The sequence below is a fragment of the Tupaia chinensis genome, unplaced genomic scaffold, assembly GCF_000334495.1.
Source record: "Tupaia chinensis unplaced genomic scaffold, TupChi_1.0 Scaffold148822_2, whole genome shotgun sequence".
NCBI classification, from domain to species: Eukaryota; Metazoa; Chordata; class Mammalia; order Scandentia; family Tupaiidae; genus Tupaia; species Tupaia belangeri.
In genome coordinates this window covers 2,227,105-2,251,110 of record NW_006208670.1, presented here as the reverse complement: position 1 = coordinate 2,251,110, position 24,006 = coordinate 2,227,105, and positions in this window count along the sequence as shown.

Below are 24,006 nucleotides of genomic sequence, written 5' to 3'. Positions count from 1 at the left end.
AAGACCCTGAATGGGGCTGAAGGTCTACCACACGGTCATGCAGTTTTAGTCAGGTGGGCCTGTAACCTCTGCCACAATACGTGTATCACTCGCTGACTGACCATCATATCCCCCCAGTGATTTTCCCAAGTCTTCGTCTCTCCTACCCTAGTCCGGTCTCTTCACTTGACAGAATAACCTAACTCTAAGTTTGCCCAGAAGACTCAGAGCATACAAACACACGATTTTAGAATCAGCCTCTTCTCTCACCTGAAATCACTACTCTCAGCTTCCCTTTGCCCTTATTTCAGAGGAAGAAACACTTTGTTTTTCTGCCGGGAATCATTTGACTTTATCCTATGACTGGATCTTATTCCTTCTAACTTCAGTTATTTATCTCGCCTTCCATCTCTTTCCGCTAAGTCAAACTCTTCTTACCAATATCCATGCTTAGATCTTTCTTACATTTAAAGTAAAACCTTCCCTTGACCACACAATCATCTTAAATCACCAACCTTTTCTGGTCTTTCCTTAATAGCCAGATTAATTTTAAGAGGTTTTTCAATGTACCTGGTCTCTAATTTTGATTCTCTCCCAACAAAAACGATTTGTTCAAAGATGGCCAATGAAGATGGCATACTCAATGGCCACTGCTCCTGGCGTTGAGTTCCTTTGAACTGATTCTTCTACCCTTCTACATATTTTATTTTATTTTATATTTGCCGTAGGGCACAGCATTGGCCTGAAAGAGACAGAAGCAATGAGAGGGAAGATGAGGATTCACCCGCCAGGAGGATGGCCACACCACACACCACAATTCCTTTCCCTCCATTCTCCTCCTGGGATTTTGGGCACACATGCATGCACATGAGCCCAGCATGATTTTCAAGCCACCAGGTCTAGGATTTGAACCACAGTCAGCCATGTGGGAATCCAGCATTTTAACCATCACACCACCAACTCTAAATTTCCAGCCTTTATAATTTGAAGATTATGACTTATGTCTTTGGCATCTCAAGTACAAGACGAAAACCAATTACTTGATCACGTGTTCAAATCGATTGTACTTCATTTGGGCTTAATCTTTCCAGAATTCCTGCCCAACTGTCTCTAAAAAAGTTTCTTCCCTTGGCAGGTTTAGGATGTGCTATTCCAAGACCTTTATTGCTATGGAAATAGATGGAAACTATAGGTAACATTTCATACAGGAGGGTCACTTCACCAATCATCTGCAAATAGAGTTTTTTGGACATGAGGTCTGTGAAGATGGCTGGAAAGGCTTCATTAAAAGTCACTTTAAGGGGCAAGCAGTTATCATAATGGCTATGTCGCTGGACTCCCACGTAGTCGACCACGGTTTGAGTCCCGGACCCGGCGGCTTAAAACTCACGTCGAGCATGTGTGCCTGTGTGTCCAAGATCCTGAAAGGGGAATGGAACAGAAGGAATTGCAGCGTGGCCATCCCCCCGGGGGGTTATTTCTTGCTTTCTATCTCTCTGTCTCTCTGTCTGTCCGGTGAGCGCACACGCTACAGCAAAAACCTCTCCAAATAAAAAAAGAGAAAACTCTATGAATAATGGGAATAAATTAGTTCACAATAATTTTAAAAAGAAGTCATTTTAAAAAATCTAATGGTTTCAAAATAGCGTATCTTCAAGTCAGTCTATGAGATGACCTGGAAAACAAAATGACTATTAAAAAAATACATAAAATAATCCAGAACAAAGTAAGATCTACTAAATCAAATGTCTAAGGTTTTAAATAACTTTTACTTTTCCCTTTACAAAAATAATGCAAACTTAACATTTAAAAAGTATAGAAACTATAGATAAGAAAAAAAGAAAATATGGCATAAGTGTCCATGCCAGGGACACTCACTATTAACATATTTTGCATATCATTTTCTAGTCTTTCTTTTTTATACATGCTTTTTTAAAAAAGTGGGATCCAACTTTAAATACTGTTTTTAATTGGATTTTTAATTTTAAAATATATCTTGAACATCTCTCTATAGTATCATGTGCTTTTTTTTTTCCTTCGGCCTCCTTCTTCAATGGGTGCACAATAATGTGAAGTTGGGATGTACCATACGGTATTTAACCAATTTCTTAACATAGGCTACTTTTATTTCCACATTTTTACTCTTCCAAACAATGTTTATTAAACTGCCACGTAACTAGGGCCTTTGTACATATCCTTGAATATTTTTTTAATAAATTCTCACATACAGAGTTGGAATGTCAAAGGACATGCAAGTTTTAAAAATCTTTGATATCATTATTTACCAAACTATTTCCAGAAATGTTACATTAAAGCATCGTCTGACATCAGTCTGAAAGTAAAAAAAGCACTCCTGCTTCTTCTACCTTCATATTGCTTTATATTATTAATTGTTTAAATTTTTGCCAAGTTGGGAATTGTTTTATGTCAGATACAATTTATATCAGAAGCCATGTTCAAATTCATACCATATTTTTATTTAATGGGTTTGCCTTGACTAGAAGAAAAATAGGTCAGGGTAAAAGAAAGGCAACCCCAAAGAGTGAGCAAAACTGCTATGGCTAGGGAATATTTCTTGAAGCAGTTGATGCGAAAAAAAAAAAAAATAGTGCCAGGGTCTCAGCTGTGGTAGTGTGCATTAGACACTGTGCTTGACAGGATGAGGTCACATGGGAGGCCCAGGTTTGAATCGAGTCCAACCTAAACACCCAGCCAGGGGAATGCATCCCACAGCCCTGGCTATATGAGAGGCTGAATCAGGAGGATCACAGCTTACAGTGAACATGGGCAGCATAAGGAAACCTTGTCCCAAAGAGCCATGGAGAGGCATGTGCCTCTGTTCCCAGCTACTCAGGAGCCTGAGGCAGCGGGATCATGACACAACAAGACCCTGTTCTTAAGATCATATACATATCCCATCACCATCACCAAAAAAAAAAGAAAGCAAAAAATTTCTGATGAAACAGACTAAAAAATATGTTAAATTTATTGATTTCTGTGGAAATGATTACTATTAGGGAAAATATGTCCTCGTGATTCTATGTGAAATAGAGACAGTCACTTTCCACATGATACTAGTTAAAGAAGCCAAGTCTATGATACAGGAGGGAAGAACTGGTCCACAGCGTCTGCTACATCAAGTGTTTCCTGAGTTCTTCCAAGACTGAGGCAAGATAACTTTCTGATATCCCAAGAAAACTCTGGGATTTATCACTGGAAAAATATCTAGCAGTCAATAAATAGAGTGATGCTTGCTTAGGTTTATACTTTGATCATCTTATTCCTAAAAAAAAAAAAGAAAGAAAGAAAGAAAGAAAGAAAGAAAGAAAGAAAGAAAGAAAGAAAGAGAAAGAAAGAGAAGGCAGAATTGTGGGGTTTGAAAGATTCTCAAGACTTGGGAATCCTCATGCTGTCACTTCTTAGCATGTGACCTCTACTGAGTAATTAATTCAGAACCTTAGTTTCCCCTCCAGTGAAATAGGCTCAGCACTGTATTCTCCTGCTTACCTCACAGAACTATCAGAACATTCAAATAGGATGATAAATGTGGAAAAGATCTTTGTAAACAAGTTTGATAACTGCGGAGTTCAATATGGAGGGATATTAAAATCCATAAATCTCATATGACTAGCTTAAAAGATATTCATAAGATTCCTCAAATCTGAAATGTTAGTCATATTCCTAAATCTCAAAGACTGGAAGGCCTGTAGAGTCAACTTCTGCAAAATATTTTCATAACTATCAAGAAGCAAATAAATGTATCTCATTCTGCTGTCTGGAAAGTCTGTCTTAATCTCGCCTTGGCAAACCCACATTACAATTTGCAAAACATGTTGTCTCCAACCCATCTGACTTCATCCCCAGAGTATAAGATGTCCTACATTGTGCCAGGTGCTTGGCCTAAAACTTTAGAGTCCCTTGATGCTTGTCACTTTCATCTCCTCCCACTCTATCAAATTAACTAAGAAAAAAAAAATACCCTCTCATGAAGATATATGTGTTCTTAAAACTTCATCAAAACTATAAAATTAGCTCTCAAAACTCAAAGTTAAAATAGAGCTATAACTTAAGTAGGACAGTAGGTATCTTGATGGACTATATTTTTATACTAGATGGATAATTTGCTGTAGGACTTGTTTACTATTTTTGTAAAACACAAAAATAACTTCTAACATGAGGTTATTTTTTTTTCTTCTCTCATATGCCAATTAGATACTTGCTGCTGTAATTACAGATTGGTTGGTAGAAATTGGCTAGCTCTTTCTCATCAGTTGTCAGCTTTTTCTGTCCTAGAATTGAGATCAATTTTCAGATCTCCTAGTCACCCTGAGAACTTGAACAAGTACATATCAGCCCATTAATTGTGCTATGTTCTATAACTTTTTAGTAGTTGATATCTCCGGTGAATAGCTATATTATCAAAATACGGTCTGTGACTCTTTAGTCTGAGGAGATCGTTTCATGTGAAATAAGAAAGAATCTTGATTTATTCATTTATTCAGTTTGTTATGTGCTAGGTATTATTATAGGCATGGGAGTATGGTATTAAACCAAACAGACTGTTCTTGCTTCCATGGTCCTTACAGTCTACTGAAGTAGACTTATAAACAAGTTAATCAATACCTGTATATTGCCACAGAGTAATGAGTAATGATGGCTAAATTGGATGTGACAACTTGACAAGGCAAGGGTTCTCCATCGTTTGATTAAATACTAGTCTAGATATTGACATGAAGGCATTTCATAGATGATCAGCAACTACTATCAGTGGGTGGACTTTAAATAAAGGAGATTGCTGTCCATCATATGAGTAGGTTTCATTCAGTCAATTGGAGTTTTTATGAACCAAAACTGAGTTTTTTGCCTTTTTTTTTTTTAAATACAGAGAAAATAAATAGAATTCTGCCTCAAGACTGTAACATAGAAACTCAACTTGAGTTTTCAGCCTGCTGGCCTGTCCTATAAATGACTAACTTGCCACCCTTCTCAGATGCATTAGTCAATTCATTAAAATAAATTCACACAAGTGAGCTTCAAAAAGGGCATGGATGATACATATTACGAATAAACTATGTGGAGTTCAAAACTCTCTGTATCCACATAAATTTGTACTTTAAAAATTTTTCTTTCTTTTTATTAATTATGTCAGAGGGCATATGTGAGTATAAGAAAGTGAGAGTGGAGAGAGAGATTTTCTCTGAACAAGGCTTGGACATGCCACAATCCCTTTTCCTCCATTCTCCATCTTGTCAGGTTCCTGGGCAACTGTGTACACACACTCACAGCGTAAGCTGCTGGCGCGGGTACTGGAACCCTGAATGGCTATGTGGGTCCTGGCTCTCTCTGCATGGCACTTAACCACTATATGATGGCCCTACCAAAACGGGTACTTCAATTTGTACTTTTTAAATGACAAATTTATGTGGATACAAAGATTTTTTGAACTCCACATAGTTTAGTCATCCACCAATTTTTTTGAAGCCTCTACATACATTCATAGGTAGATGTATTCTGTTGGTTCTCTCTCTGGAGAACTCTGAGACTATCCTGTCAGGGAAATGGAGAGATAATGTAGAAATGGCAAAGGATGCAGTTTGGAAAGATGATCCAGGGAGAGTTCCCTGGAGAAAAGACATGTGAAGAGAGACCTGAATGGAGTGATGGAGTGAGCCAGGTACAGAAACGGGATTGGAACTTTCCAGTCTACAGGGCTTGTGAGCAAGTTGGTGCTGACCTGAGACTAGTCTTGGCATGTTTGAAGAACAAGAAAGTGAGACTGGGTACCACATGATCAATGGGGAGGGGGTTTTAGGCAATGAGTTTCGGGAAATGGGCAGGGAAAACCTTTTAGGGTCTTGCAGATATAAACATGAAAAGAAATCATGTTAGGGTTTTGAACAGGGAAGCACAGCATAACCTCATATACATAGTGAAATTATTGTCACTTTGGCTGCTGTGTCATGCACCAGTGATTGGCAAATGGGTATATTGTCTTGATTTAATAGTATGTTTACATAAAGATGGCTGCTTTATTAGCTGTTCAATTATTGAAACAGATAGTTTAGAAAAAAGTGAAAATATCATTGCCTTTTCTTTCTTCTTCTTCTTTCTTTCTTTCTTTATTTTGGGGAGAGATTTCTACTATAGGGAGTGTGCATTCGCCAGAGAGACAGAAAGTGAGGAATCACTTCCCAGGGGGATGGCCACACTGCAATCCCTTCTCCTTTTTTTTCTCTCAGGAGTTTGGGCTTACATGCACATGAACCCAGCATGAGTCTGGGACCCACACTGCAGTTGGCCATAAGGGAGTCCAGCGACATAACCATTCTGCCATCTGCTGGCTCCCTATAATTGCTTTTTCTAAAGGACAGTGTTTTAGGGGTTTTACGCATTCTTTTGAAGTAATACAAACTCTTGGTAAGTACAATTATTAAACGAATACTTACACAAAAAGAGGAAATGTCTATTAATTTGTCAATCACTGAGAGATGTAAGTAATATGAATACCTATCCTTAAGCAGGTGAGATTGAAGTCTCCATAAAGAGATATTAGACCTGACTTCTAAGGGACTATGACTATAATTATTCAAGACATTCCGCTAAGGTGTTATCCAAATGTTCCCTTCACTTATAAGCTAGATCCAGCTTTAGTAGAATGGTAAGTCCCTTCCCAAGTTCTGGTCTCCAGAAAATTTCTAGTAAAGCAAGGTGCTTCCTAAATAGACAGAGCTTTGAGGCAGAGAAAAAGTTGAGCTTTAATCCAAAACCAATCACCATAAACTGTCTTTTGCATATTCTTAGGATACAGGGCCGATATAAAGCCCTTTATTTCTTTCAGGCCTGCTCTGGACAAAGGACCATCATCCGAGCTTGTCAAATGGAATTCAGCCAATTCCATCATACTTTGCAGGAGTCCAGATCTCTCTCACTGCCGACCCTTTGGAGCCACAAAGTGATAGTCATCCCGGCTGTTATGGATACTCAACACATGGCAGACCTGAAAATAAATGTTATGACAAAGGCCACAGGGCCATAATAGAGTTGTTATTAGAACGGAGCGGAGTGCTGCAGAACGACTGAACATCCACTATCCAGAGAGGAACAGAAATTTCAGAGACTGTTTGGGGCAGACGCCTGACAGACCTGGCTGGTTCCAACTTCCATTTCTGCAACTGACACACAGAAGCTGGAAAAACAGAATGTATTTAAATGCCTTTTTAAAAATGAAAATCCAAACAAACTATGAGTGGGGTTAATTTCCAGTGAGCAAAGGGTGAATAAAAAATAATCTGGAATGTTTTTCTTTGGAAATTGAGACCTTATTCAGGGTCTTCAAAGAGTTCATGGAAGATTCATGTTATGATAAGAACTATGCATGGATTTCAATTTCTTTTATCCAAATACACTTATACAAGTCTACTTCCCGCAAACTTTTTGACACACCCTTGTATTTTTCCTCGAAATCTGAGAGACAGGCACAAAAGAGATCTCACCTCAGCTGTCTGACAAAAACAGATATGCCAAACTGTGTGCCAAAACTTCCCGGCTTAGATTATGGGAAAACAAAGTCACTCTTCTTTCTTTCTGGCCCTTTCTTTATAAGTGCTCATTTTGGAAAGAATGAGTTGAAGTCTCTCTCTCTCTCTCTCTCTCTCTCCATTCTTTCTTTGTAATTATTGACAGAGACCGTATGTACTCATGAGAGGGAGGGAGAGGAACAGAGAGAGGGAGAGAGGGAGAGAGAGAGAGACAGAGAGAACCCTCTAATGGGACTTGGTCATGCCATAATCCTTTTTTCCTCCCTTTTTCCATCCTGCCAGGACCTCTGGGTCTGTGCACACACACGCCTAGCATGTTTTTCAAGCCACCAGAGGCAGGGATTTGAACCAAAACCTGTCACACAAGAACTGGCTCTCAATATAGTAGCATAAGCTGCACTGCGGCAAGCCTTGAAGTTTTTCTTTAAGATCCATAATAATCTATCAAAAGGTGCAAGATGTTTTTAGCCCAAAATCTTACTCTCTACCATAGGGTACACTTCATAATGGCTTTTTGAATTCACCAAAACTCGCCCTTGGAGTATAGACATGTTCTCCTGCTGCTTCTATTAGTAATTCAGGATCTAGTTTTCAAAATAAGTTAAAATCGTATTTGTGATCACCACACATCTTATTGATTGCCTATACGACTATCTAACAGATGCAGAAGTTTTGAAAAGTTAATTTTCTGACCATTCCTTTGATGTCATTCTTAATTCTGTCACCTTGACATGGTGTTGACTTCTTCAGCAAGCCGTGTTAAGAAGAGGGAAAATGTGTCAACAGGCTGTGTTGTGGGTGAATGTACTATCTGAAGTCATTAAACTTTTATAGATGTGTTTATGTATTATACATGTACAAGTCAGCAAGTCTGTATTAGAAATAATCTGCAGAAGCAATAAATTAATGCTGTATTATTAATATTTGTTTACATGTTCAACAAATGGTTTTATGTCTGTGGCCAGAATCTCCCTCGTCAGGAGCTCCAAACACCACTGTGCCCTGGTGTCCAACCCTCAACAGGCTGAAGCTGTGATGTGCCCTTTTCAGCGCTGAAAATCTCAATTTGCATAAAGATTCTCAGCCTTCTGAATTATCTTTGTTTCTGTGTGGAATTGTAAAGGTTGAGTGGTGAGGGCTTAAAGAATCCTCTTAAATAATTAACTGGAGTAAATAAAGTAACATCTTGAAGAGTGAGGTTTTTTTTTTTTCCCCTCTCCTTGGGGGAAAATAGCAAATTCCTTAAGATAATACATTAGATAGGAAGGGGAAGGCATTCTTAAAGGACAAAGTAGGTGCGGGTTGAGGGTCGAATTTGGAATACGGGTTTTTAGTTAGCTGCTTTGGGTACTACAAATGGCTTTTTGTGGTCTTCTTTATCAACATGACAACATCTTTGAAAAGGAAGATTAAAAAAAATACACTGCAGGCCTGCAGAAGGTATTAAAATACACCATTTTGACATACGAATGGTGTGTGTGCTTATACACAGGACAAAACAGAGTTACCCTTCTCCAAAGTGTTTAAAGAAAGAACAAAGAATCTAAGACATAGGGCATTTCCTGAGCTATCAAGCTGATCTGCCCACCAGCTGACGAAGAAACAACATGTGACTTTTCATGAAAGATGAAATTTAACACAAAGCGAAAATAGGAACAGTTCCTGATGCTATTGAAAATTTAACGAACTTCAGTTTAATGTAACATGGAGTTGGATTGTATTTTCCAAAGGATGAAAGGAAAATGTGGATTTCCAGTATAAGCTCTTTCCTGTCATCAGATCTAAGACCGAATGAGACAGTCCTCAATGAGACCTAGAACCAAAACTTGTCTTCAACCCTTTCTAGGGTGACCATCACTCTCTTGGGAACTGAGTCTGCAAGACAATCTAGTGTTCATTTGAACTCTCAAGATGCAGGGCACATTCAGTCTCAATGTGGTAGCAGTAATTCCTCACCCTGACTTCAAACTAACTGTCCTCCAGTAGCCCTGTTAATTAGCTGCCCTTCTGGTCATCTGAAAGGCAGACCTTAGCTAAACAATATGAATCATCCTCCTCTACACATGCCTCACTTCTGTTCATTTCCTCATGGAAACAAATCTTACTCTAAACAATACATTCTTTAAAATTTTTATTTAAAAATCTTTCTTCTATAAAGTTTATCAGTTTCTTTTCATTTATTGTAGTGGCATTCATTCACTCACAAAAAATTTTGGAGGCCTGCTTCTATGCAAGACAAAAAAAAAAAATAGGACTACAGACCACAGAGATGAGAAAATTGCATTCTCTACACCCAAGAGACATATAGTCCAACCGGATAGGTGGGCTATATATTGTGGTACCAGCAAATACAGATACTCTTAAGAACAGAGGAGTGTGCCTAAGGGCCAGTCCATGAGGAAAATTAACATGGAATTTCCCCCCAAAGATGGAAGTCTTAGAATATGAGTAGAAGTTAGCCAAGTGGGGCATCCAAGGTACGGAGATTAGTGTCAAGCCTGGAAAAATAGAAACTTCACTAGTCATTGTAGCTTCTTTTGCCTAAGTGTTCATAATAGTCTGTCTTGTTTCGTCTTCAGACTGACTTCAGGCCATATAGAGGGAGGAATTAAATGAGATACCGTGACAAACACATAGTGGAAGATGGCGGCTTCTAGAAGCCTTATTATCATTTTAAACCCGGTTTACTGTTTCTCTCTTACCCTTGAGAAGAACCATTAAAGTGCTCTTTAAATGACTATTCAGACTATATTCCTTATTCTTTATTCCTCTTTGTTCTTCTGGTAGCAGGCAAGGTAGGAGATGACTCCTAAAGCCAGAATGAGGACTCAAGGAGGAAGTAAGAGTGGGCACATTGAGTTAAACCAGGGTCCCCAAACTTTCTGTCAGGAGCCCTCTGTTTATGTCACCAATGTGTAAATAGTAACTTTCCTGAGGGGTGAGTGGATGAGAGGCTCTGGCTGGCTTCCTTCCTCCCTCCCTAACCAAAGGTCTTCATAAACCAGACAGGAGGGAAGCATATGTTGGGCCAGGGGAGGAGAGGTTGGTGGGTGCTTGGTTTTTCGTAATGGTTTGGAACTCAAAGGAGCTTGCATTAACAATCCGCTGACTAGGGAGCTCTGAACAAAGTCACTCACTTTTTCTCTAAGCATTTTTACCAGTGAACATAGGGTTTGTTTTCTGATTTAAATGTGAAGCAAAAAGACACATGATTTTTAAGTAATATGTTCTTAGATTTTCATTTCATTTTAAGCAACTAGTTCATTACCAAAATGACATCATTAAAATTAATGGTAAAATATATGTATAGACTTTTTAACATAAATCTCTGACTCTCGATCATTTTCCACATCGCCTGCTCATTTATATCAGCTCTCAGAAGCCCACTGAAAATTAGCAAGAGAAGAAGTGTGAAAAGACAGAAATAGTATCCAATCCTTGCAGAATGTCTCCTTTAGTAATGTGGGGGGCGGGGGCTGAGAAGAAGAAATAATAGTAATAATTTTTTCCTGCATGGTCCCATTACTTTTTCAAATTATTTTTCACCTTTCATTTAGTTGTGACCTCACAGCTGTTTTTGACAGATGGAAACACAGAGACAGGTAGCAGCCAATCAAATGACACCCAAGCCACACTTCTTAAAGCTGCCGGATCCTAGGCTCAGTCCTTGCTTTTTTTCTGCCAAATCCCCCAGCTTTCTTCACAATGAACGTGAGTCTCTAATCACACCTCAAAATAGCCAACACATTCCTCACTCCAGCTTTGTGACCAACGTCAAGAGCCCGAAAAAGCTTAGGCAGAAGTCACGAATTCTTGGGCCCACTGGGACCACCGAGGTGGTTTAAGAGGAGAAACAGGGTGGAGTAGGAGACACTACGAAGAGGTGGGAATCCAAGAGAATGCCCGCTCAGCTGAAAGGCGGTTGGTTGTGTTGGAACTGCTTATAGGGGCTTGAAAGTATAGACTATACACTTCTCTTCCCAAATCACTCTTCAGGGTCCTCATATTGGTAGCTCCAAATCAACAATTTACACCACAGAAATTGGCACACCCTACAAATCAGCTATTCTACCCTCTCCTCCTTCTAAGAGCCAGTTATTAAACATTACACACTGTTGCCTAAGAGCATTGAAATCCAATTTCTATGAATGGTTTATGAGCCAAACAAAATTCATTTGCTCCTGTATCTAGCCATCCCTGAGGCTCCAAGTTTGAGATTCCTGCTCTAGGGGTTAGGCTGCCATTGGTACTGTACCAAATTTGAACCCTTGTTAGTTCCCTCCATCTTTTTTTCTTTTGTCTCTTCCACTCACTTTCTAACTTCTGAAGAGGAATGCCCTATGACATTACTACAAAAGAAACAATGCAGAGGGAAAAAAACACAACTTACCAACAGGTATCTAAGTAACTCCCATCTCTGAGTTAACCTTCTCTCAGTTGAAGCTCTTCAGCTCACCTCTATTGTAACACCTGTGAAATTGTTCAATAAAACAATCCCACAAGCCCTGTTCTGTCTCTCAAAAGTGTAGTCTGTTACATTTCTTGTCAACGAGGCAGCACGTAATTCATTTCAAGGGTTATGCAAAGTATTCGTGAATAACAAATGAAGATTTAGTTCAAACATCCCTGACAGGGTCTTGGAGAGCTTACCAGGTTTATGGATCTGTTTCATGGGGAATGCACTTTGCAAAGTTGCATTTGTGAGTTGTTTAATCAGTGAATAAAGGTATCCAATACATTCTTGTCACAGTCATAGACATGAATAAAAGGGAGGAAAATACTCACTGGAAAAAGCAATTTTAGATTGTTGCAGACTGAAGTACCATGTTAAAAAATAGAATAATATGCCCCACATTAGACACTTTATTGAATAAAACAAAAGAGTTGTAAATATCCTTGTACATTTTTTCTTTTCATGAAACAATTCTTAGTTAACATTGGAAAAAGCTTAGTAAAACCTATGGACTGTCTAAAATCAGGTTCCTAAACTGGGGTTCGCGGATCCCAAGAGGGTCATGGATTAAATTCAGGAGGTCTGTGAACTTGAATGTGAAAACAATCACAATACTAATTTCACTCACCTCCACCTCAAATTTACATACCCCTCAATTGTTAAGTATAGGCAACAAGTTATAGTACTATTGTTACCTGTGTCTTTATCACCAAAAGAAATCACAGATATTTTCCTATCAAATTACAGTTATTGTAGATATCTGAAAACATTGTTTATACTCACCACTTCTTCAAAATTACAGTAATTATTAGAACCAAATGCTAGATTTTGTTTTTCAAAGGCACATATATTATTACATCACATATTTGACTTCCATATGTTTTGATAGCTGTAATTCCATATAATTGGTTCCCTTCGTAATCCTTACACCATTTATTTAATGCATTTAAAAATATTATCCTGGGAAAAGCTCCATAGACTTCACCAAATTTCCAGAGAGAATCAGATCTTAGACAATAAAAAACCTGAAGAATCCCTGTTTTAAAGTTGGTCCTACATTTCATTTATTCTTGCATTCAATAATAATCAAAATTTACATGTCTTCAACATAGTCTGCAGGGTTCTAGGAACTGGGGATATAAGAACAAAGGTGAAATGCCTGCTCTCAAGATCCTTATTTCTAGGGGAAAAATGTAATTTGTGTTTCCTGATTTTATAATTCTTTAAACATTTAGTCTCAAAAGCAACGGCAGAAATTCACAAGTAGAACAAAATCCTTATTGGTCAAAATGTGGTCCATGAAACAGCAGCTTGGCCATCACCTGGGACCTTGTTAGAAATGTTGAGTTTTAGGTCCTGTTCCAGAATCTGCATTTCAGTACGCTCCCACGACACTGGAAAGTTTGAAACATGCTGGGTTAGCCTTTAGTGGCTCCAGACTACAAGTCCTACTACTTCCGTCTTTCCACGGAACAATGATCTGAAACGATGAAGGCCCCGAGAAGTCAGGAGACCACTAATGAAGACTAAACCAAACGGATTTGTCCAAGGCTCACACAAGAGAAGGTAACTCTTTTAAGAATTCTATTTCTAGAAGCAAAGAAGAGTGAAATTTCAAGCTGGGGAGAAAAAAAAAACAAAACCATGATTGAAAATCTTGTCACATTTTCTCCTGCTTAATTTGGTCATTCCTTTGTATGAAATAAAACAAGCTCAACTTGTTTCATGTTACCTCAATGGAGTGAAATTGGCTACACCGTTCTTTCACTCAAAGAACTATTCATAGATTTCTATTCTCAAGCAAGTTATTTATACACTGCCTAAAAGTAGGCTTCCCAGTTATTTAGAATCATGCAGCATCAACAGAGTAGTTCTTTAATTTTGATCTGAAGAGTGAAACACATTTAAATTTCTTAATATAATATTTGGGGAGAACCCCGAAGTGTGGAGACTGAGAGAACAATGATATGTAAAACAGGATATTAGAATCCAGTGATTGCTTAAAAGCTTAGAACTGATTGAGTTATACATGTGGGGAATGCTCTTGAAATTATATGTAAAGTGCAATAACGTGGTTTGATAAGCTAAATCTTATTAATGCTTTGGGGGCAGTGTTTTCTGTTCCCTACAATCTCTGATCCTGTCTTTATTTAAAATCTCGCTATGTTTTCCATCATACATTTCTGGCAGTGATTTTTATTTTTAAAAATATGGCATTAAAATATCATTTATCTTGATTACTGAGTTTCTGGACAAAACTTAAATTTTGCACTTGAGTTCCTAGTCCTGACCCTACTGGACAATATAAGGTCAGAGATGAAGAAATCATTAAAATTAGAGTACATTTTAGAAATAAGAAAAAGGGTTTCTTTTGCCAATTAATTGTCTTACTCGTAAAATAGTATTGATGGCATTTAAAATAACTTCTGAAGTAATCATAATACTTGTGTCACGTGGCATATATCTGCCACTCCAACATAATACAGACCTGCTGTTTTCAGCACATTTTGCAGTCAAGAAAGTCTTCATTTAATTAAAGGGTAAACGGAGGCTGGGGTTATTCATTTGTAGACTTGTGGTTTCTCTAAACTGCTCCCGAATAAAATGTTTACCAAAATATAACCTCACGGTCATGGAAGAAGCAGAGTTGAATGTTCGAATGATGTATGAAATGCTATTGTCATCAAAGTTAATTGCCAAGAAAGCAAAGGCTAATAAATAGCTTAGCTGAATTGGAAAATTTGATCTTTACTTGGATTTAAATTAATGAAATTATACGGTATCAAAGACAGCACCTCGCTAGTGCACTTTAATGTTAACAAGTTTCCTAGTAGTCTCAGAGGGCATTGTTAAGAAAACTCTGAATGGCCTGATGGAAAATTGCATTGTGCCTATATATATTTTTTTTTTGAGAGGTTTTTGCTATAGGGCATGTGTGCTCTCCAGAAAGAGAGAGACAGAGAGACAGACAGAAAGCAAGAAATCACCCCCAGAGGGGATGACCATGCCGTAATCCCTTCTCCTCCATTCTCTCGGGATCTTGGGCACGCACGCACACGCGTCCGGTGTGAGTTTAACTCACACTGCAGCTGACCACATGGGAGTCCAGCCATTAACGCCAACTGCTGGTCCCCATTGTGCCAATATTTTTGCAGGCACAATGGAACACCAAAGAGAGAAGTGAACATCATAGAAAAAATAAAGTTAAACTCCATCACCCCAAATACACAGACAAGCCCAGACATCTCCAACAGCAATTGCTGAGTAAAAATTGGGGCGATACCAAATCGTTCTTTGAAAGTCAGGAAACGAATCACTGTGAGCAAGTCCTGCCTTTGCTGTCATCGTTAGTTTCGTTTTCAAGAAGCAGAACCCAATTCAAGTTGGTTCAGGTTAAGGAAGGCATATTTTAAAGTTAAATAGGAAACGAAGAGAATAGAGCTAATGACAAAGTGGCAGGTTCTAATGGAGGTGTGCCGTATCTGTGGAGTACCTTGAATTTTGGAAAGTTAGTGTAAAAAACGTTAAAAATTATAGTGATGATGGGACCAGCAGATGGCATAATGGTGACGTCACTGAATTCCCACGTAGTTGACCACAGTTCAAGTCCCAAACCTGGCTGCTTAAAACTCACACTTGTGCATGTGTGTCCAAAATCCTGAGAGGAGAATGGAGGAGAAGGGATTGTGGCATGGCCATCCCCTCTGGGGGTGGGGGGCAATTTCTTGCTTTCTCTCTCTCTGTTTCTCTCTGTCTCTCTGTTGAGCACATGTGCCCTATAGCAAAACCTCTCTACAAAAATAAATAAATAAATAATATTGATGATATAGTGATAATAGTTTGGCCATAGTGACTTAACTTATATATATTTTTAATGATATATTAAATTATAAGTTATAAATTGTGTATATAAAATGTAGCCAAAAATATATATAGATTTTTTTTTTAACCTCCAAGAGGACATATATGCTTGTCAGAGAGAAAACACCTCCCAATGGGATGTGGTCACACCGTAATCCTTTTTCCTTCACCTCTCCATTCCATCAAGATTATAGGCACACACACAGATTGGCTCAGTATGTTTTTCAAGCCACCAGGACAAGATTCAAGCTGCAGTCGGCATTGGGGACCCGATTCCCTATGTGCAGGGCTTAACTGTTACACTGTGGGAGCCAGCCCATAAAATATATTTAAAGATCAACTGCATCCATTTCTTCTCACTTACTGTGGCTACCAGAACATAAGAAATTACATATGTGGACGGCGTTGGTGGCTCACATCCTATTTCTGTTGGGCATCATCGCTCTAGAGAGGATGCACCGGGGTGTAGCTCGGGGGGCTTCTCTGTATTCAAAACAGAGGGCGGCAGGAGCTGAGAGTAGAGCAGTTTCCTTTAGGACAGGTAGGATTTACTGAGGACCCAGTAGTGAATCTGGGTCAGATTTACTGACCCACAGAGAAACCAACATGGAGAGAGATCCTTGAAATACCAGAGAGTCTAGACTAGAGCATACTCTCTCCCTCCTTCCTTCTCCTTCTTACTCTTTCCTTCTCCTTCGTCTCTTTTTTCTTTTTTTCTTCTAAGAGTTTCCTTTAGGACAGGTAGGATTTACTGAGGACCCAGTAGTGAATCTGGGTCAGATTTACTGACCCACAGAGAAACCAACATGGAGAGAGATCCTTGAAATACCAGAGAGTCTAGACTAGAGCATACTCTCTCCCTCCTTCCTTCTCCTTCTTACTCTTTCCTTCTCCTTTGTCTCTTTTTTCTTTTTTTCTTCTAAGAAACCTTAAGTATTCTAAATGGGTCCAACAAGAAAGTGATGATTACCTACTTGCTGTATAGTACTTTCCAGAAAACCAACTAATGAAACAAGCCGAATTTTACAAATAATTATTAAGCTAAAAACCGATAGCAAATTCCTAATTGTGTCGGGGCACAGCGACGTCTAGCTTGCCATGGAGAGCCTGTTGCCCGATCCTTACTCAATTGTGATTCCTGATCAGCTTCGCAGACTTAGAGGTGATTCTTAAAGGTTGGTGGAGACCATCGTTTACGTGTATGTCAAACAGATTGCATTTGTAACATTTAATGCCCACAATAACAATAATAAAACATGCTGGCGTGTGCTCTCTGCAAACACTTTCTTCTGAAGATAGAGCCAGTGAAATGTTTTAGGAACTTTGACATTTATGGCTGTATTTATAATCCTTTTTGGATCATTTCCTCACAGAGTCACATGTTTGTATATTTTAAATTCTCTGGAGAAATAAAAATGTTTAAACATAATATAATGATGTGATATGCATTTTATGAGCAGGGGCAAAGAGAGCTGTATGGTGAATCTTGAGACAAGTTTCTATGTAAATGTCGAAGTTTCTAGATATATGTCTCAATGCCAAGGATTAGGAAGAGAAAGGAGAGGTATATTTTCAGTCAGACAGGGTGTTTTATTTGTTGCTTGAAGCCAGAGTACCCTAAATGTTGGAACCTAAGCGTCTACTCATTTGGGAACATGCACGGTAAGGATTTCTTTGGGGAGATACATGTGCTTTTCGTACTTTCTAAGAAGGTGAATGAGACTCAGGAATTGTATTGCCACTCTGAACTCACATGTCATAATGGTTTTGCCTATTGTTTATTTCTCGAAGACTTCTAATCTGTAGCCCAGCAGCCCATAGCGTATCCATTCTGACCAAGGGGACAGTTAACATTACGATTATTCAAACTAAGCCTGTGTATTTAGCTTCAAGCTCCATTGTTTTCCAGTGATGTTAACATGTAATGGACATTCATTTTGGCATATTAGCATCTATCTTGCATGTCTTTATGAAATAAACCAAATGTAAACAAGTGACCCAGATGACATTCAAACCAGAAGCCAGGCCACACCGAACACTGTTCCTATTCCAGAATGCCATCCAAGAGGGAGAGAGTATAGCGATTTTAAAATAAATTATTTGCCATTCTGCCTACTGAGAGGTGAAGTCTGTATGCATGTCTCTGGGTTCTGGGCCATCCTTGGTGACTGGAGGACCCATGGAGTACAACAGAAGTGACTCAGCTTCAGAGATTAAGACACGGTAGGTCATTCAGCGTCCCCCTCGTTCATCTGGGACATACATCTTTGGGAGCTCAGAACTGTTCCATCAGAAACATGGGGCTGCCATGTTGTGAGGAAGCTCACACTACAGTTTTGGCATGATTTCTTAAGTAACTGGAAGAGACTTTCAAGTTTAGCTGAGGCTTAGGGGGTCCAATTAATATGAAGCCTTCTTTTATTATTTGTGGATTAACAGAAAAGAAAAACATTAAAAAGATTATTTATGCATTCTGTGATTGAGACAGAGAGAGAGAGATGGCACCCCCAACAAGGTCTTGACTTTACACCGCCACCAGCCCCACCCGGCCTGGGTCACGGACACGAGCATGCTCTCTTACCATGCTTACTCAAATGCAAACTGGCAGCCTCTCTTTGTGGGTCAACCTCACATTTTCCTGTTGTCTCACTGTCCAAACCCTCCTCAGGTGAAATTTGACAACACCAATTCTTATGCATGCTTCACTTTTGTTTCCTTCAGATTATTTCTTTTATGAGAGTGAGCATGACAGAGAGAAAGACAGGCGCTCTTAACGGGGTTTCGTCATGCTGCTGCCTCCTCTCCCTTTCCCCAGGCTTCTAGCTAGTTCGGACCCTGGGTGGGTGCATGCATGCCAAGCATGGTTCAGATTAGCGGGATCTGAACCCGTGGTCCGACATGTGGTTCCTGTCACTACAGATCAGTATGTTACCTCCTGCTTCAGAAGCAGGCCTCAAATTTTGATTTTTTAAATAGATAATAATCATAATTAATACCTACTGAGTATTTAGCTATATGCAAGGCATTGCTCTCAGAACTTTTAAATGTATAAATGCATGGCATCTTTAGTCCTATGAGGTAAATGCTGTTTTTTAGATTTTATGTATAATGAAACTGGTCCAGCCGCAGTGGCACAGGCAGTGGGGCATGACCGTAAGATGCTGGAGAAAACCAGGGTTTGGCTCTGGGGCCGACGGTGTGGACCCCTGCTTGGCCCGGGCACCCTGGAACACTGGCTGGAAAGCTCGGAGGAGGACTACTACAAGATGAAATCTTATTCTCCCTTATCTCAGGAAATGAACAACAGTAAATCAACTTTAAAAAAGAAGCGAAGGCACAGATTGGCGAAGGGTTTTTCCAAGGTCAGTGCACTAAGAAACGGAAAAGCCAGGGTGTGGACCGGAGTCTTCTGACTCTAGATCTTGTGTTTTCTCCCCCATCTCTTTTACTATCGTGAATAAACTCTCATAATCATAAGATACGTTTTTAAAAGATTAACAAGAAATATGCATTTGTCCTGTCTTGTGTGTTTTAAGGATGACTACAAATTCTCCCCCACTGCACCCATCGAGAGGTGGGGTCTATACTTTAAGGATGACTACAAATTCTCCCCCACTGCTCCCATGGAGAGGTGGGGTCTATTTTCCCTCTCCATGAAGCCTGTTCATGCTTCACCCAGCAGAGAATAGCCAGAGTTATGCCACGTCCCTGCCGAGGCTAGGTCATGGAGGCATACACCTACCTGGTTCACTGGAAGACTCCCTCCTAAGCCCAACTCCCTGAGGCCGCCATGTTCTGAGGAAGCTAAGCCGTGTGTGGGTGCTCCAGAAGACCTGCAGCTGAGCAGCCTCTGAGCCAGCTTGATCTGGTTATGTGAGTGAAAAGTCTCCAGATGATTCCAATCCATCTTTGGATAGACCCTCAGGCCTGGAGTCCGCCCAGCTGAGGTTTCAGACAGAACAGACATCAGCTGTCTCGGTTAGGTCCTATGTACATCCAAGGGTCACAGAATCAATGAGAGCAACACGAGGGTTGTTTTATGCTACAGAGTTTAAGTGATGTGTCACTCAGGAGAGGGTAACCAGAATGTCTCCTTCACCAACATGTCACACTCTGCTCCCAGACGCAAGTACTAATAGCTCTGCTGCTTTATGTTCAGTCTCTTTTCTGGACTTTTAAACGTATGTACACAGGGAAGTCCTGGAGTTGCAGCAGTTAAGCAGAGTACAGAGGAAACGGGATCCCACATGGTCAATTAGCCATCAGAATTTGAGTCCTGGCCATGGCAGGCTACAGGCTGGATGCATGTACACATGCGCAGTATCCTGATGGGAAAGAAGATTGAAGGGAAAAGGATTGTGATGTGACCAGGTCCTGCTTCAGGATGCTTTTTCTCTCTCACTCATGTGCGTGAGCATGCATGTGCCCTCTGACATAATAAAAGAAAAAAAAAATACAACCAGCAGGTGGTGTGGAGGTTAAGGTGGCTGGATTCCACATGGCCCACTGCATGCTTCTAGTTCCAGACCTGGTGGCTTAAGAATCTTGTCCGGGTACATGTGTGTGCATGCCCCAAATCCTGAGAGAAGGGACTGCTCTTCAGTGAGCACACATACCCTATAGCAAACTACAAAATTTTTTTTAAATAAACAAAAGAAAATATATGTATATATTCCAGTTTTAAATATTAATAGGGGCTGGCTCCATGGCATGGCAGTAGTGCACTATTCAAGTGAGGGTGGATCCCACATGGCGTCTGTGATTCACATCCATGGTTACATGAAACACATCAGGCATGTGTCTGAGTGCCTAAGATCTGACGGGCTGGAGGGCTGGAGGAACAAGATTGTGGTGAAGGGTCTCTCTCTCCCCTGCACATGCTCCATCATGAATAAAGAACTTGTTTTGAAGCCTTTCAGCTTTGTATCATACAGAAGATTTTAATTTTATGGGGCAAATCAGCTATTTCATATCTTTTGAATTTTATGTCTTCTTCATGAAGGTCTTCTTCGTGTTAAAGAAATTCCTCTCAATATTTTTAAATTTCAAAATATTCTTCAGAGATTTTTAAATACACATGGAATTTTCTTTCAGTGAATGATACATAGTGAGCATCTAGGTTCTTCTTAGTTTTGATCCATTCATTTATTCTGTTGTTGAAGAAGAATATCACACTCTTTAATTAATATAGGCCTTTGTTCTCATGTTTGCCAGGGCAAATTGCCCTTCATTGTTCTTCTAAACTATCTTGGATTTTCTCTTCTCTTCTCTTCTAAAGTTTGGAGTTGGGGTGTTAAGATCCTGTAATTTATTAAGATTTAATTGAATTTATATATAAGTTATAAGAAAGTGATACCTGAACAATCCAGGAACATGGTCTCTATTTGTTCAGATTTTCTATGAAGTTTCGTAATAGTTTTAAAATCTAGGTCTTGCAGATTTGTCTCAGTTATAGTCCTAAGAATGTAATTGTTCGGTCAAAATTGTGAATGAGACAATTACTAGAATTTTACCTAGCTATTACTAGGGCATGGAAAAGCTATGGATTGTGGCTATGAATCTTGGAGCCAGACTCATTACTCATCTGTCTCAGTCTGCTTGGACAGTTGTAAGAAATCATAGACTGGGTATCTTAATCCACAATTATTGTTTTTCTTAGAAGTCCGGAGGCTAGAAGTTCAAGATCAGGATGCCCACATGGTCTGGTTCTGGTGAGGACCACCTTCTTGACTTGTAAACAGCCATGGTCTTCTCGTACCTTCACATGGGAGAAAGAGAGGAAGAACGTTCTCTGTTGTCCCTTATAGGGCACTAATGTCGTCATGACGGTACCACCTTTACAATCTAGTTATTTCCCAAAGTCCCCATCTCCTGACACTACCACACTGGGGACTAGAGTTCCAAAATATTAACATCCAGTCCATAACATTATTAGTTACCACTTGATTTTCATTGCTTTTCTGCGTATAAAATGACATCACCTGAGAATAATGACTGTTCTGTCTCTTTGTTACCCCAAATTTACAATTCTTATTTATTTTTTCACCATTTAGAACTTCCAATAAGGTTTTTTTTCAAAGATTACTTACTTAATTTTATTTATTATTTTAATTCACCAATGAGAGACAGAAAGAGGGAGAGAGAGAGGGAGGGGGAGGGGGAAGGGGGGGAGAGAGAGTGAGAAGGTGAGAAAGCAAGCAAGCAGGTCCGGGACTCCAACCATAGTTGGCCATATTGGAATCCAGCACCTCAACTACCAAAGCACCTGCTGGTCCCTCCAGTAAAGTTTGAACAAGTCAATAAATTTAATAAGCACATTTCTCTCACTTCTGAACCTAGCATTTTATTACCAAGTATAACACTTGCTATGGGCTTCTAATAATAATAATAATTTTAAAAACTGCAGAAAGTTAAGAGTTCATTCTATTTCTAGATTTCTTGGTGTTTGGTAAAAAGTGAATATTAAATTTTATCGAATACTTTTTTTAAGTTTTGCTAGAGGTCACACATGCTCACCGAGAGAGCGAGAGCGAGAGTGAGAGAGAGAGAAATCACCTCCTGGGAGGATGGCCACACTGCAATCCCTTCTCCTGCAATCTCCTCGGGATTTTGGACATGGAGAAACACAAACTCACGTGATCTCTAAGCTGTAGAACCCGGGACTCAAACTGCACAGTAGGCCAAGTGGGGTCCAGTGCATTAACCTCCATGCCACCTGCGTCATCAAATATTTTTTTGACATCTACTACCTATGATGTGGGTTTTCTTTATTAATGTAGCAATATAAATTAAAAGATTATTTAATGTTTGTTCATATACACATAATTATTTATATTGACTGTTATGTGCCAAAAACTATGGTAAATCAGAGAATAAAAAAGATGAAGACAGACACGTCTTCTGCCCTGAGGTCGATCAATCTTTGCATGCTTAGGATAAACTCTATTTGCTGTATGTGTTACTGTTTTTATATGCTGCTGGATTTGATTAGATACTGTTTTTGCTTAGGATTCATGAATCTCTGTTCATTAGCGAGACTAGATTATGTTGCTCTGGGCCCCATTCAAAATTGACAGCCTTGTAAGTTCTCAGTAAACAAACTGGATCAAAGTCTAGCATTTCTCTCCATTTATTCAAGTCCTCTTTTAAGTCCATAATAAATTTTTTGTAGTTTTCTTCCTGAGAGTCTCAAATATCTTATTAAGTATATTTCTAGATAATTTATTCATTTCATTATGAGTGTATGTTTAAATGAAATTTTCTAATGCATTATTTCTTGTATATATAAAACCAATTGATTTTTGTGCATTCAGTTTATTATTGGTCACCTAGATTAAATTCACAAAAGCCATTAGTTTTGCAATTGCTTTTTTCCTATTTTTAAGACTTCTGGACAGACAATAAGAATAGCAGTAATTAATAATATTTATCCTCTTCCTCCTCAGTAACTGAACTGTTTTTTCCTTTCCCTGTACTTATTTCATGTTACAAATTGCAGGAAAATTTTGAGTAATATTCATACTAGGAAGCATTTTTATATCTTTTCTTTCAAAATGCAGATACCTAGAGCTTTATTATTAGTAATTGGGAATTGGTGATGATTGACAACAACCTGAGAAAGAAGACTTTATTCCTATTCTTGTCCTTGGTATCAGGTACTTTTGTTAAAAATGAATGTTGCATTTTTTTCAAATTATTTTTTGGGATGATCACTCCATTTTTCTTCCATGATGTATTGATGTGAAAAAATATCTTAATGAATTTATAAATTTAATTATCTTTGCTTTCTTGAAACAGAGCTCACTAGGAGTTTCTTTCAATTATTTCATAAATAGCTGGGAAGGTAACTTTAATATTCCATTTTAGCTTTTGGCACCTATATTTGCGAGATGGTCTGTTTCCCCATATTTAAAATACTTTTTCTTCAAATGTGCCAGGTAAGTAAATCTTTGTTTCTTTTTCAGTTGTTTTCTGCTTCTTCACTAGTTAATAATAATTTTGATGTGAATGAGAATGATTCATTATTTCAAGATTTTCAAATGTTTTCATATCCTTTTTATCCCTAATTTTTGTTTCTTCTACTTCCTTGATTAGAATAAACAAAGGTTTGTATTTTGTGTGAATAATATTTTATTCTTTTTGTTCTATTTATCATTTACTTTTTCCCAAAGAACC